We start from the raw sequence: 12,146 nt of genomic DNA, 5'->3' as shown, positions 1-12,146 counted from the left end.
ATCTACTGAATATAAAACAAAATGGTGATGAATAGCCAATTGTCATTTCAAATTCAGATTCAACCCCTCTAGAGGGAACATCATCCACAGCATTGGCTAAAACACTGCTTCACTAACCCATGTTAGGAGTTGCCAAACCTTCACTTAAGCCACACCTAAATTCAATCACAAAACATTTAACTTCAACCAGTGTATGAAAAGGCAGTTACTGCTTACCCCATCAAGAACCTGAAATAAAGATTACTCTGACAGGACAACAAACAGATCATAGCAGCAGTTTGCAAAACTTACTTTCAAGAAAGATTAGCGATAAGAGGATTAAACGATTTGACAATTATGAAGGAAGACAGGAATTGGCCCAACAAAAGCAAAGGAGACCCAGGGAGTCAGATGTAGACAGTATTAACCAGTATGCATGTCTATGGAGAGGGCACATGGTACACAAACAAGTCTGTCCTTATAAAAGCAACTCATGCATCAGGCTAGGTAACAGTATGGTTACACTAGCCACTAAAAACAGGGAGAGTAACTTTCCTGGCTCAGACTCTGCTTACAAAGCAAACTTTTTAGGAGAACTTTGCTTGCTTCTGTTTCCAAACACGCTGATCACTGAACACAATTATCCTGTCCACTTGAGAGTTACTATTTCTCCTTATAAATCAGTAAACTGCATTTTGGTTTTTACACATTAATAGTTTATGGTTCTAGTTCATGTAGGTCAGCTCTATAATCCAATTATCTCTGAATTAGTGACCGATGTCCCTTTCAAGACCTACATACCGAGAACTAGGGCTTGGCAGGTCTTACCATCCTCCACAGAGATACAACAGACCTTATACTCTTCCCTGTGTTGTCCCATTAAATGGGATTCCTAATTGCCCCTCCAAAGTATCTGTTCTCAAGTCTTTGCAAGAAATACACACATAACTTATCCCAGCTTGAACCACAGGTTTGTAAAAGAAGACTTAAGGGAAGTAAAGAAATCAGTAAGCTTATTCATGAGGCTTCTGAAGAACAAAGCAGAAATCAAGCACTGGTTTACAATGTTAGCCACTTGGGAAACCTCTAAATGCTATTTGGAAACACCTTTTTTCATTCATCATCTAACAAAAAACACAATACACAAAGCTACACTTGCACAATCAATAATCACATTAACTCCTACTAAGAGCCCTTTTAAACAGAGGTGGAGACAATAAAATAGAGGGCTGAGAACATCAAGAATCTCTAGGCTCCTTATTTTAAGAAGTAATATAGTGGTAAAGCACATACAACTACTCTGAAATCATTTAAACAAAACAAAAATCTGGTTTCAAACCCCAGCTATGTGAATTCAATCCATCTGGACTGTTTTCTCACCTATAAAATGAACTGTTATTAATATTAAATGATAACAGTGTGTGAAAGAGTAGTACAATGCTGAACTCTGAGTTACCAAAGAATTAGCTGCTACTATTATTTAAAAACAAGAGTAACCAAAAGACTTCACACTACAAATGGCTAGCCAGTGAAATGCTCCTGTGTACTCAGCAGATGTGAGGACAACGTCACCCAGCCGACTTCAGTGTAAATTCCATAAAATTCAGAGCCCTAAGAAAACGCTGCAAGAAGAACCATAGTTACAGTTTTGCAGAAACTAAGAGACAAGCTGATTATTAAGGACAGGACACAATATTTGCATACGGAAGTATCAATGTGACTTTATGATGGACACTCCAACAAAGTACTCTACTCAAGAGGAATAAAATAGGTAATAAGAGATTACACACTCAACATAGGCTACAGAGAGCTGTCTCTAGAGCAGAAATTTGGCTTCTTAAGGAGTACTATTCACAGGGATGTTTCAGCCTGGAAAGTGTGATCAGGCTTGACCATATTCCAACTTCCAACACAAGCTTAGTTTCTACTGGAATTTAACCAATGCAGGAGTCAAATACCTGATTATCTTAACTAGCTGGTAAGATATAGCTCCTCACCCCAATTTTTAATCCCTTGGTAAATATCCTCATTGCACTAAAAGAACCTGACATCAACTCAGAGAAATGGCCACTCAACACTGACTGAAAGAAAAGATGTATTATTGGTAACCACTGACTGTCACATGTTCCAGTAGAAACTGACTGAAAACTAATTTTCAGAAATCCCTTCTCAGAAGTCTCAATGCCCTAGGGGATTTGTCTAACCTTCCTTGCCATAGAGGGTTGTTGTGAAATCAAATGAGATAGTTCATAATAAATATTGTGAACTGCGCAAGTGACTAAAGCTTAACAAGAAACAGTTCAGATATAAAAGTATACACCAATATTCTTTATAAGGCTTTTTTTTTAAGTACATACATCTATTCACTATTAGGACAATTCTTTTGGAAAGGGTATTTGAAAGATACACTTGAAGAGTCATGTTCATTCCTGAGAATTCATCTCAACAACAACAACAACAACAAATCAAAAGAAAAAAAACTCTACATCCAAAGTATAAGAGCAAAAAGGTTGGGCGCAAACCAAATGTTCAATAAGGTAGCTGTATACAATAATGTGAGCTCATTCAAAATAATTATAATGACTATATGTAGCATTTATAAAATAACATTAAATTTGAAAGCAAAATCCAAAACTGTACATGTAAAGACTGCTTCTCACGTCTGGATCAAGTTTGGAAAGAAAAATAAAAACTGAAATAGGTGCTTGTTGGTGCAATGGGATTATGGATAATTTGTTACAAAATATACATTTATTATGATTTTGAATAGATTTTAAAAAAATAAAAATTGACATCATGGTTGTACAGAATTCACCACAAATAAATAAGGCATTTTCTCTTCAGCAGACACATTTCACTTCAACATAATTTCAAAATGAAAAAAGTTAGTGGGAACTGAGAGCTCACATCCCATGTTTCAAATATTTTTACACAAGCAGGTAAGTTCCAACCCACTTTGAAAACTGTAGCTTAAAAAAAAAACTAGCTTAAATAAGGAAAGTTGAAAATGTTCAATGGTTTAATACAAGCCAATTATTTTTTAAATTAAAACTAAGTATATAAAAAAAAAAATAAGGAAGACATTTTCGTTTTTGCTTTCTCTTCCAGAAGGTTTAAGGAACATGATCCTCTAAATTCTCACTTCCCATTTATGTATCTACTAATTAAGGAAGTGTCCTGAATTCTTTTTTTAATCAGTTACTCAATACTTAATACTGTAAAGATTATTTTTAAATGTTAAAACATTTTTGTTCTATTTCATTTTATTCAAATCACAAAAAACTTGTCTAAGAATCAACATCTGCTATAATTTTTTCACATTTCATTACTAGGCAGCATTACAATATAGCATCCAGTAATTACTGCTTAAAATTTTTAGCCTAAGAGGGGAGAGAATAGCTCATAAGGGTAGAGCGCATGCTTAGCATGCACAAGGTCCTGGGTTCAATCCCCAGTACCTCCTCCATAAACCAATAAATAAACACAATTACTCCCTGCCAGAAAAAATATTTTAGCCTATATGGCAAGATGATTAGTAGTAAAACCAAATTTCCAAATTAACAGCCTCTCAACTAAATATCTCTTTTGGTTGAAATGTAACACATTTCTTTTAAGAAAGAAAAGTTTAATTTTTGCATAATTATGTAGTATATAAAATTAACAGATTTTTTAAAAATATATTTTCTGGGGTTATTAAGCACTTTTCATAATAACCACTGTTAATAGCTGCATCTGATGTCCTTTAATAACACTTCCACCACTAAGGGTGAAATTACACAAACCACTTAGGCTTGGCCAATATGAGGTGATTTGATCTTCTCTCCCACATCTGGAAAACCTATACTGCTTCTCTGACTATTGAAAAAAAAAAAACATTTTTTAGCATCTGAAGTACTCACTGATGTCAAAAAGTAAAGTATTACTTGAGCATACCCTAAAACGCACAGCCTTCATTAGTCACTACTGGGAGTAACAGAAGTAAAGACATTCTTTGCCCTGAAAGAAAAGATTAAAAAGAAAAACCAACCAGAAATCAAACCAATACAGTTACAAGGCATTTTAAAATAAGCACACTAACAGACTGTTAAACTTCACAACCTACTACAGATGAAGAAAGGAACAATAACCTGAGATAGGAGGGTCAAGGAATGCCTCCAAGGAGGAGGGGAGTTCAGAGTGAGAAGACAGTGGAAAGGACTTTCCACAAGGAGCAAAGGTAAAAAATCTAAAAGCTTCTAAAAATCAAAAAAAAAAAAAAAAAAAAGCGAGAGAGGGAGGGAGAAAAGGTAGAAATGAAAGCAAGTTTGGGAGGTGCCCACCAATTAAAAAGGGAGCCCAGTCATCAATGAGGGGAGCAGTAAAGAGAGGGTGAAAAAAGCACTAATCCAGCTGCCAGTGAAGCTTTATGGAGCACTGAGAGGCTGGGGTCTAATCCAACAGGGAGTAACGTCATAAAAACTTATTTTAAAGTATTAATTCAACATTCCTCCGTAAAATCGGGTGACAGAAAGCAAATGGATGCTGGGAGGCTAAGCAAAGAGTTCAATGCAGTAATCTAGGCAAAAAATGGTAAGAGAAGGGACTTGTGGAACTGAGAGCCAGGAAGGTAAAAACTGCTGCTTCCTTGCCTCTCAGCTTTCAAAGCATTAAGTTATTTAATTTAAAAATGAAGATTCATAGTCCATTACGGTGATGAAGAATGAAGTCACTAAATATTAGCTAGTCATTTCTGGTCTACCACTGAAGTTGACGTTTTAATAAGAAATCTATTCTTTAACGTCAGCTGAGTGCAGAGGCTAGATTAAAAACAGGATCCAAGTATGGAAGAATATGGTGTTCCAAGTTTAAGTTTATCAGTCTCATGAGTAAACTTTTAAGGCTGTCCTAAAGATCCACTGTGAGTTGGTGGGGAATAGTAAGGGCAAAAAGAGCAATGAAGTAGAAATAAGAACTTGATAGTTCTTAAATTTAGGGACAACTACAAATTAGACTGAATTATAAAACCGATACTACTATTAAACTTAAAAATGCACTCTGTCTTCAAAGGAGCACAGTGGTTTCCTGGAGTTCTTTACCACACATAAAAAAAACAATCACTGTTAGCAACTTCATCCTTGAAACTAATCACATAAAAGACCCAGGCTGTCATAAAGCATGCCCTTCAAAAAAAATTCAGAGATACTGTTAGCACCTCAATCTCCACATTGTTTTGTGATAAATTAACTTGGGGAACACTCCACACACTAATCCTTTCTCCAGTGCACATCCCTTCTGAAATCCACTGAAAGTAAAGTTTTCTTTATACCTTCCCACTACAAGTTAGTGGAACTCAGCCAAACGAAACTTTTCTCTTAGGTATCTTCATAAAACTGGACGGACAGTAAACTATGCTCAGAAAATGAAGAAATGTCCAAGGTGAACCTCGCTTTTCTCTAATGATATAGGAAAAGCACACAAGGAAATAGAAAACTGTGTTACTCCAGCTACCATTAAGCTACCATAAATAATGTCATTTCTTTTTATCTAAGTATCAACTACATGGTTTGATCCATAATATAACCATATTAAAGTTATACTAGGTCTAGACTTTATGATTAATAGACTATTTTATTACATAATGAGTCCTTGCAATAGTACCTGGGAGCCCAGTGTACAAAAGATAAGCCTCCAGATTACTTAGGAAACTTGTAAAGTTCATGAATAAAACCATGAAAACATCGGGAATGCTTCATAACCTATTGGCCCCCCCAACCCCCAGACATATCCCCAAAGAAGGAAGCAAATAGCTCAATTAAGATATGTAGAATAGATAAACAAGACTATACTGTATAGCACAGGGAAATATATACAAGATCTTGAGGTAGCTCACAGTGAAAAAGAATGCAACAATGAATATACGTATGTTCATGTATAACTGGAAAATTGTGCTCTACACTGGAAACTGACACAACATTGTAAACTGACTATAACTCAATTTAAAAAAAGGGAGAGAGAGAGGATAAAGAGCCCTTTATCTCAAGACGAGACCAGATATTCAAACCCATCCACACACCCAGTCAACCTCAGAGCATTTTTAATTATTAAATTGACAAGAGAAATGTCTCAGTATGCCAGATATGGACAAGTTCCCTTTTTCATGTTTTCCAGGAGTGAAAAATTTCACAGATGTATATGCATACAGGGGAAACCAATACAGAAAATAAACTTTTTCCTCTACACACTTTGCTATAATGGGGACCAGAGAATGCATTACTTAAGAGACAATGAATTAACTTTGGTGTTCTGGTTCCTCATCAGCAAAAAACAGTAAACAAGAAAGAATTACACACAACAGAGTTTAATACAAGCTTGAACAAGAACTGTAACAAAACCAATTCAAATTTTCTAAATACCATCATGTCTGTTGTGTATATAATGAGGATACTTCCATGCCCTAGCAGATAGCCCAGAGAAAGTGTCCTATTGATCCGGTTTCAGCTACATTAAACAAACATCCTTCATAACAAACGTCTTTATATCAGATTCAACTTGGATGATAATAACATTGCTGATTTGCTATTCATCTTATATACTCTTTGTAAAATAATTACTGAGTAGTTCGAAAACATAAAAATTTGCAGAGAAGGCTGAATAAATGCTTTTCAGTTCTGCCTATTCTTCATTCCCTATCCCTCCTCAAACCCCTACATCCCTGAGACTGGAAAAGTAATCTGAATAGAGAATATGGGCAATATTTACTGAATTGAACTTGAGGGGAACTTCTGAAGTAAGAGAGAAAATAAAGAGGAATCCATACATAGAAAAAAAGACTTACTGATAAAAGATTCATTCAACACAATATATTAGGCAGTCACTGTTTACAAAGTACATTATTAGCTGAAGCCCCTGTCCTCAACAAATTTATGTGCAAGGAAACAGAAAACATTTACACAAATCACTAATACAAAACAAATTAGGGCCATAAGAATGATACAAATAACCTGCCACTTGAACTCCTCTCTGTAGCTTCTGGTTGGTGACAGCAAAAAAGCTGATTAACTGAAGCTGGATTTTTTAGTAATGAGTAGACTCTGGAAATGCACAAATGTACAGCAGAAAAATTCAGGATCTGGAGTGACAGAGATCTGGATTTAAACAGTTAGCTCATGATCATGTTAACCTCTCTAATCCCTGTTTGCCTGGCATATAAAAGGACATCCTAATATTCCAGGACCACTGGGAAGACTGTAATGTATATGAAGTGATTAGCACAGCACCTGGAAAATCATACATGCTCAGTGTATTGCAGCTATTATTACTGCTGAGCCTAATGAAACACAACTTGAAGTCAATCCATGTCTTCACACTTACAATCTTAGCTGGAGTCATTTGACTTTTAACTCATTTTTCTCATATAAAAATGGTACTAATACCCCTCAAAAAACTGTTGGGAGATTCACATACATAATGAAATCAATGCCAAAGTGTCTTGAAATGTGTTAATGTATTATTGTAGTTATTTAGTTGGCTTACCTTCAAATAAAGTGTACTGATGTGGATGAAAAGAATGAAAACATTTTAGACAAAGGAGGATACAAGGGGAGAAATTTAATGAAGACAGATTAAGCAGTCACGTGAATCAGCTAAATCCTGCTGCAAAGGAGCATGTTTCACTACATTCAAACATTCCAAGACAGCTCAACATACACAGTTGTAGGTCTTCCTAGCCTTCCCAGTGCAGGACAAAAGGCAGATATTGGAATAAGTGGGGTTCCATACAGGTCTCAAAGTGACAGGACAGAACTGGGCACCAAATGTCAAACACACTCACATTCTCAGGGTTACAAGACACTTTCTTCTTATCTTCTTTCTCAAAATGCCCAATCCTAACCCCAAAACTAATATGAGATCCCAGGATCTTCCGAAACAAGGCCCATAAAGAGGTCACTTCACCTCCGACACGGTCATTAAGCTAACACAGGAAAGTTATTATTAACTTCCTCCAGGTCACCTGGCCTGGCTAGCTATATTTTCTCTAAAGTAACCATTTCATTTTAATAACAAAATGTCAAAAATGCCCAACAACCAAATGGTATTAGTACAAAGTTAATGGAACTAGGCAGCTTTAACCATTCCTATGTGTATTCAAAAGCTGCATTTTGGGGGAAAAGGATATGTTACACCCCTGAGTCACGTATTTTTATACTAATACACCACAGGCTTTATTTATTAATTTTTCCTCCCTTCTGCAAGATCTTGCAGGCAGACAACATATCTCCTTTCCAAAATTCAATCCATTTTGGAGTAACCTGAGTTACTCTTATAGGACTCTAGCTGTAAGGAATTTACAGTGTGAGGTAGCCCCTCTAGGGCTGTGGACTGTAAAAGTAGCTACCCAAAGTCTCCAATTCTATGAGCCATCATGTCATGATGGAAAGATGTGGGAAAGAATTTGACAGACTTGGTATCCACATTAGGCTCTTACTTGCCCCAATTTCAGAATTACCACCCTATGAGCCCTAATGGACAGACAGGTCAATGCTTTATGCAGCTGCAGACAGTGAATGAAAATCCCTTAGAGCACCAAATGAAACCTCTACATCACAGGGGAGAAGTCACCCTAAAAAGCCATCTATCTTTTAGATGTCCTCTGGCATATACTAGAGAAAGCAGAACTATTCTGATTTTCTACCTCTTTAAAGATAGAAATAAGGGTGAACTCCAAGAACCTTAGACTTGAAAGGGTCCTGGAAAACTATTTAGTCCAACATCTGTGTCTTATGGGTGAAAAAAGCAAAGTTCAAAGAAAATGAATGTCTGAGGCAAGGCTACAAGCAATGGTTTCAGGGTTCTGGTCCAGTGAGATCTCCATCCCACCAAGTTACATTTTTCTTTGGGTTAAGAGCTCCCCAAATCACTATCAAATTCCTTCCTCTACAAGCCATTCTGCTATCTCACACTTACGGGCAGAACTCCTATGAAATGTCTAATGAGTCTGTGCAGCTATGTTTTAAATATATCTCACTTTATTCTACTCCCAGGGGATGGGATGTGGTGGATTCGTTATTACTCCACATACAGCAGCACTTTCCAGATTTCCCTCCTCAGGTTTACAAACTTGTCTACTACCAGCGGTAAGTTTTTTTATACTTCCCGCTCTCTAAAACAAAGAATGAAGGGGCCACTTATCTAAATACATTCCATTTATTCTAGAAATGATTACTACTATTTTAACATACCTGAACACTATTATGCTTACTACATGTAAACATTAAGGAATTTTAAAAAGAAAAAAGTCCCTGGTTTTTAAAAGTGAGAAAACCAATTATTTAGAATAAGGTATCTTTTGTGTCAAAGGCTCTCAAAGTTCTTTCAAATGAGAACTGCTCTTCACTTTGCAAATTTATCCTTTTCAGGACATGAACAGTAATAATGCTGCCCCCCTACAGGTGGAGAAAATAAATCATAAAAGACCATCAACCAACCAAGGCAGAAACAGAGTCCAGAAACCTCAGGTCAATGAGTCCTCCTCAGTATGACAAAGATAAAGATTCACTCTTGAATATTCAACTAACAGACTAATCTTTTCATATGGAAATAATCTGTGCCCTTCAACTTTTTAGGAGTGAACTTAAAGTTGAATGAAAGAGGTTGCTAGCAAGCAGAATGAATGAAATACTTGAAAATAATTTGTAGCCCTAATCCTAAAATATTTTTCTATCTTCCTTTTTATGCTGACCCTTTAGAACAGGAGGCAAGTACTTGTACTGTGTCCTTCAGCTGAGAACAGCTGTACTTCAGACAACCAATAAGGTTTGAAGGTAAAGTTTTAAGGAGACACTTCTGAGCAAGATTTCTACTAAGAAATGCTCTACATCTTGCAAAGTAACTGAGTCTAGTAGTGGCTTTAATGAAAAAAATGTTAAGAACCAAGCAGCACTAACTTTACTAGCAATCAATTCTCTTTGAATTCTAAATATTCATACCTTCTTAAACACATTGTTTGCCATAATGAGGACTTTCATGCAAGCACACAAACACACACAAATACACGTAAAAGAACTGCAGCAAAAAAATACCATGCCTGGCTTTAAAAGACCACGCAATTTACTTCAAATTTTAGCATTTATATGGGTAAAGACTACATTTACATACATCCCCTCCCAGAGATGCTTTATTGTTTAAAGGGAAGGAAATTTAATAAAGTTAACCTAATTAAAACTTGTGCTTTTTAAATTTTATTATAAAAGCTTATTTCCTTCATTTCTCTTTTGTGCCAATCTCCCTCGTATCACTGCAAAAAATATTCTCCCAATCCACACCTGCACGAATCCTAACTAAACTAGAGGATGTTTCCAAAGTTCTACACCTCCTCCATTCAAGTAATCACAAACTATCTCTGCCAATACTGATCACTACCTACTCTACACTCGAACCACATACAGAAAACCTGTGCACTCTTTTCTGTTGTCATCTGTAGTCACTGCTTCCTCAACTAGCTATAGAAAGAGTGTATAAAAACCTCACTTCATACTTAGTTTGTCCCCTTTGTGTCTAGATATTGGGTTATGCTTCCAAAAAATAACTTCAGTTAAGTATCTGTATTTTGGGAGAGTGTCTTAAGTATTTTTGAAATCCTCCCTCAAAGAGTAATTTTTATAAAGCTTACTAAAATGCAATTTTCACCACCAATTATTTTATAACTATTGGCTTCATTTACTCTAAGGGCACATGCTTTGGAGAGGAATCCCAGCTCCATCACTTAACTAGATGTGGGACCCTAGGCAAATTAATTCATCTCTCTCTGCCTTTTCCCTTATCTGAATAATAGAACAGTCCTGAGAGAGCTGTTTATGAGATAACGCATGCAAACCCCTTAGCATCTGCCTAATAGGTGGTCAACTGATGGTAGTTATCATTACTTTGTTAATAAATAATGAGGAAAGAAGAAAGAGGTGTGACACTGCATTACTGTTGGAATGTACTTTGTTTAGTTATTTATATATGCCTACATCCAGGTCTGAGGAATTACACACAAATATCAAAAAACGACATTTCTAACAAAGTTAAGGAGGGTATGGTCTGGAGACCTTGGGGGATGTGGCATTTTGGGAAAATGATTTTTCAAATATTTTTGTTAAGTTGTGGATTTAAATAAAATTCACTTTCTATTCATTTCTGTTCACTATTCTTCAATTAGAGTTAAGCCTTTAGCAATTATGAAGTGTTGCTTACAAAACAGTTAACAGAGCATTATTTTTATTTTGTGTAACTAATTTTAAAAGATTGGGATTAGATTTTTGGTAGAGTGAACCAGGTTAGAATCACAGGAGTGAGGAAGCAGATAAAAGTGGCTTCCCATCTATACTAATATCAGACACATTTGTTAATTTTCTGTTCAAACTTTGCTCCAGAAATTTAGGGAAAATCTTTTACCCAATAACCATATAGGGTTAGTGATGTGCATGTTTTAATAAAATTAGACAGACACAGGAAACATAAGGACACTTATCAATCTTCACTTAAAGCTCTAGGGAAAAAACAAGAACAAGCCAAAAATCCGTGAACCCAAGACGATAGGGCACTGAACTCTAACCACAAGATGATTCAGAAAAGTTGGAAGCAAGAATCTTAGGACCGAAACACCAAAAGACTATTAACAAGTGCCTAACCACAATGGTAGTCAATGAATATTTGTTATTTACCTTATTTTTGAATCCTCAGAACTTGGCACAGTGCCAAAAAAATATTGGCTAAGTCAAAAAAAAGTATTTATTGAATGGTATAAAAGAGAATCCAGAATATAGCTATTCTCCCTCCTTTAAAACATTAAAATAGATGTGGGAGCTTTTAAATATTAGATATACAAAAAATAGAAGAAAAAACCTAAGGCTACTCTCCAGAACAAGAGAACCACAAGCCAATGTCCCCAGTTTGTGAACCTGTGACAGCTTTAGCAATTAATTCAAATTGTATGTTCTACCTATCACCAATACATTCTTACTGCCAAAAACTAGAAGCACCAGAAGTCAGCTATACTTTATCTATACTACCCTTTCTTTTAGAATTATGGCAATCTTCCTTATCAATATAACAGATAATAAATTTTGTTCTTGCAAATTTTGAATATTATAAACCAAAATTCGTGTTTCTAAATGTAAGGAAAGACTGGCTCAAGCCTCTATCTT

At 35.7% G+C, this 12,146-nt stretch overlaps 1 protein-coding gene across 17 annotated transcripts in view; it reads right to left on the bottom strand.

The window, feature by feature from the left end:
- The window catches only part of PUM1 (pumilio RNA binding family member 1), a 117,144-nt gene that overhangs the window by 73,876 nt on the left and 31,122 nt on the right, over positions 1–12,146 (bottom strand). The window lies entirely within an intron of this gene.

This window comes from Vicugna pacos, chromosome 13, assembly GCF_048564905.1.
Source record: "Vicugna pacos chromosome 13, VicPac4, whole genome shotgun sequence".
Taxonomy (NCBI): Eukaryota; Metazoa; Chordata; class Mammalia; order Artiodactyla; family Camelidae; genus Vicugna; species Vicugna pacos.
This window is presented reverse-complemented; position numbering and strand designations above follow the sequence as displayed.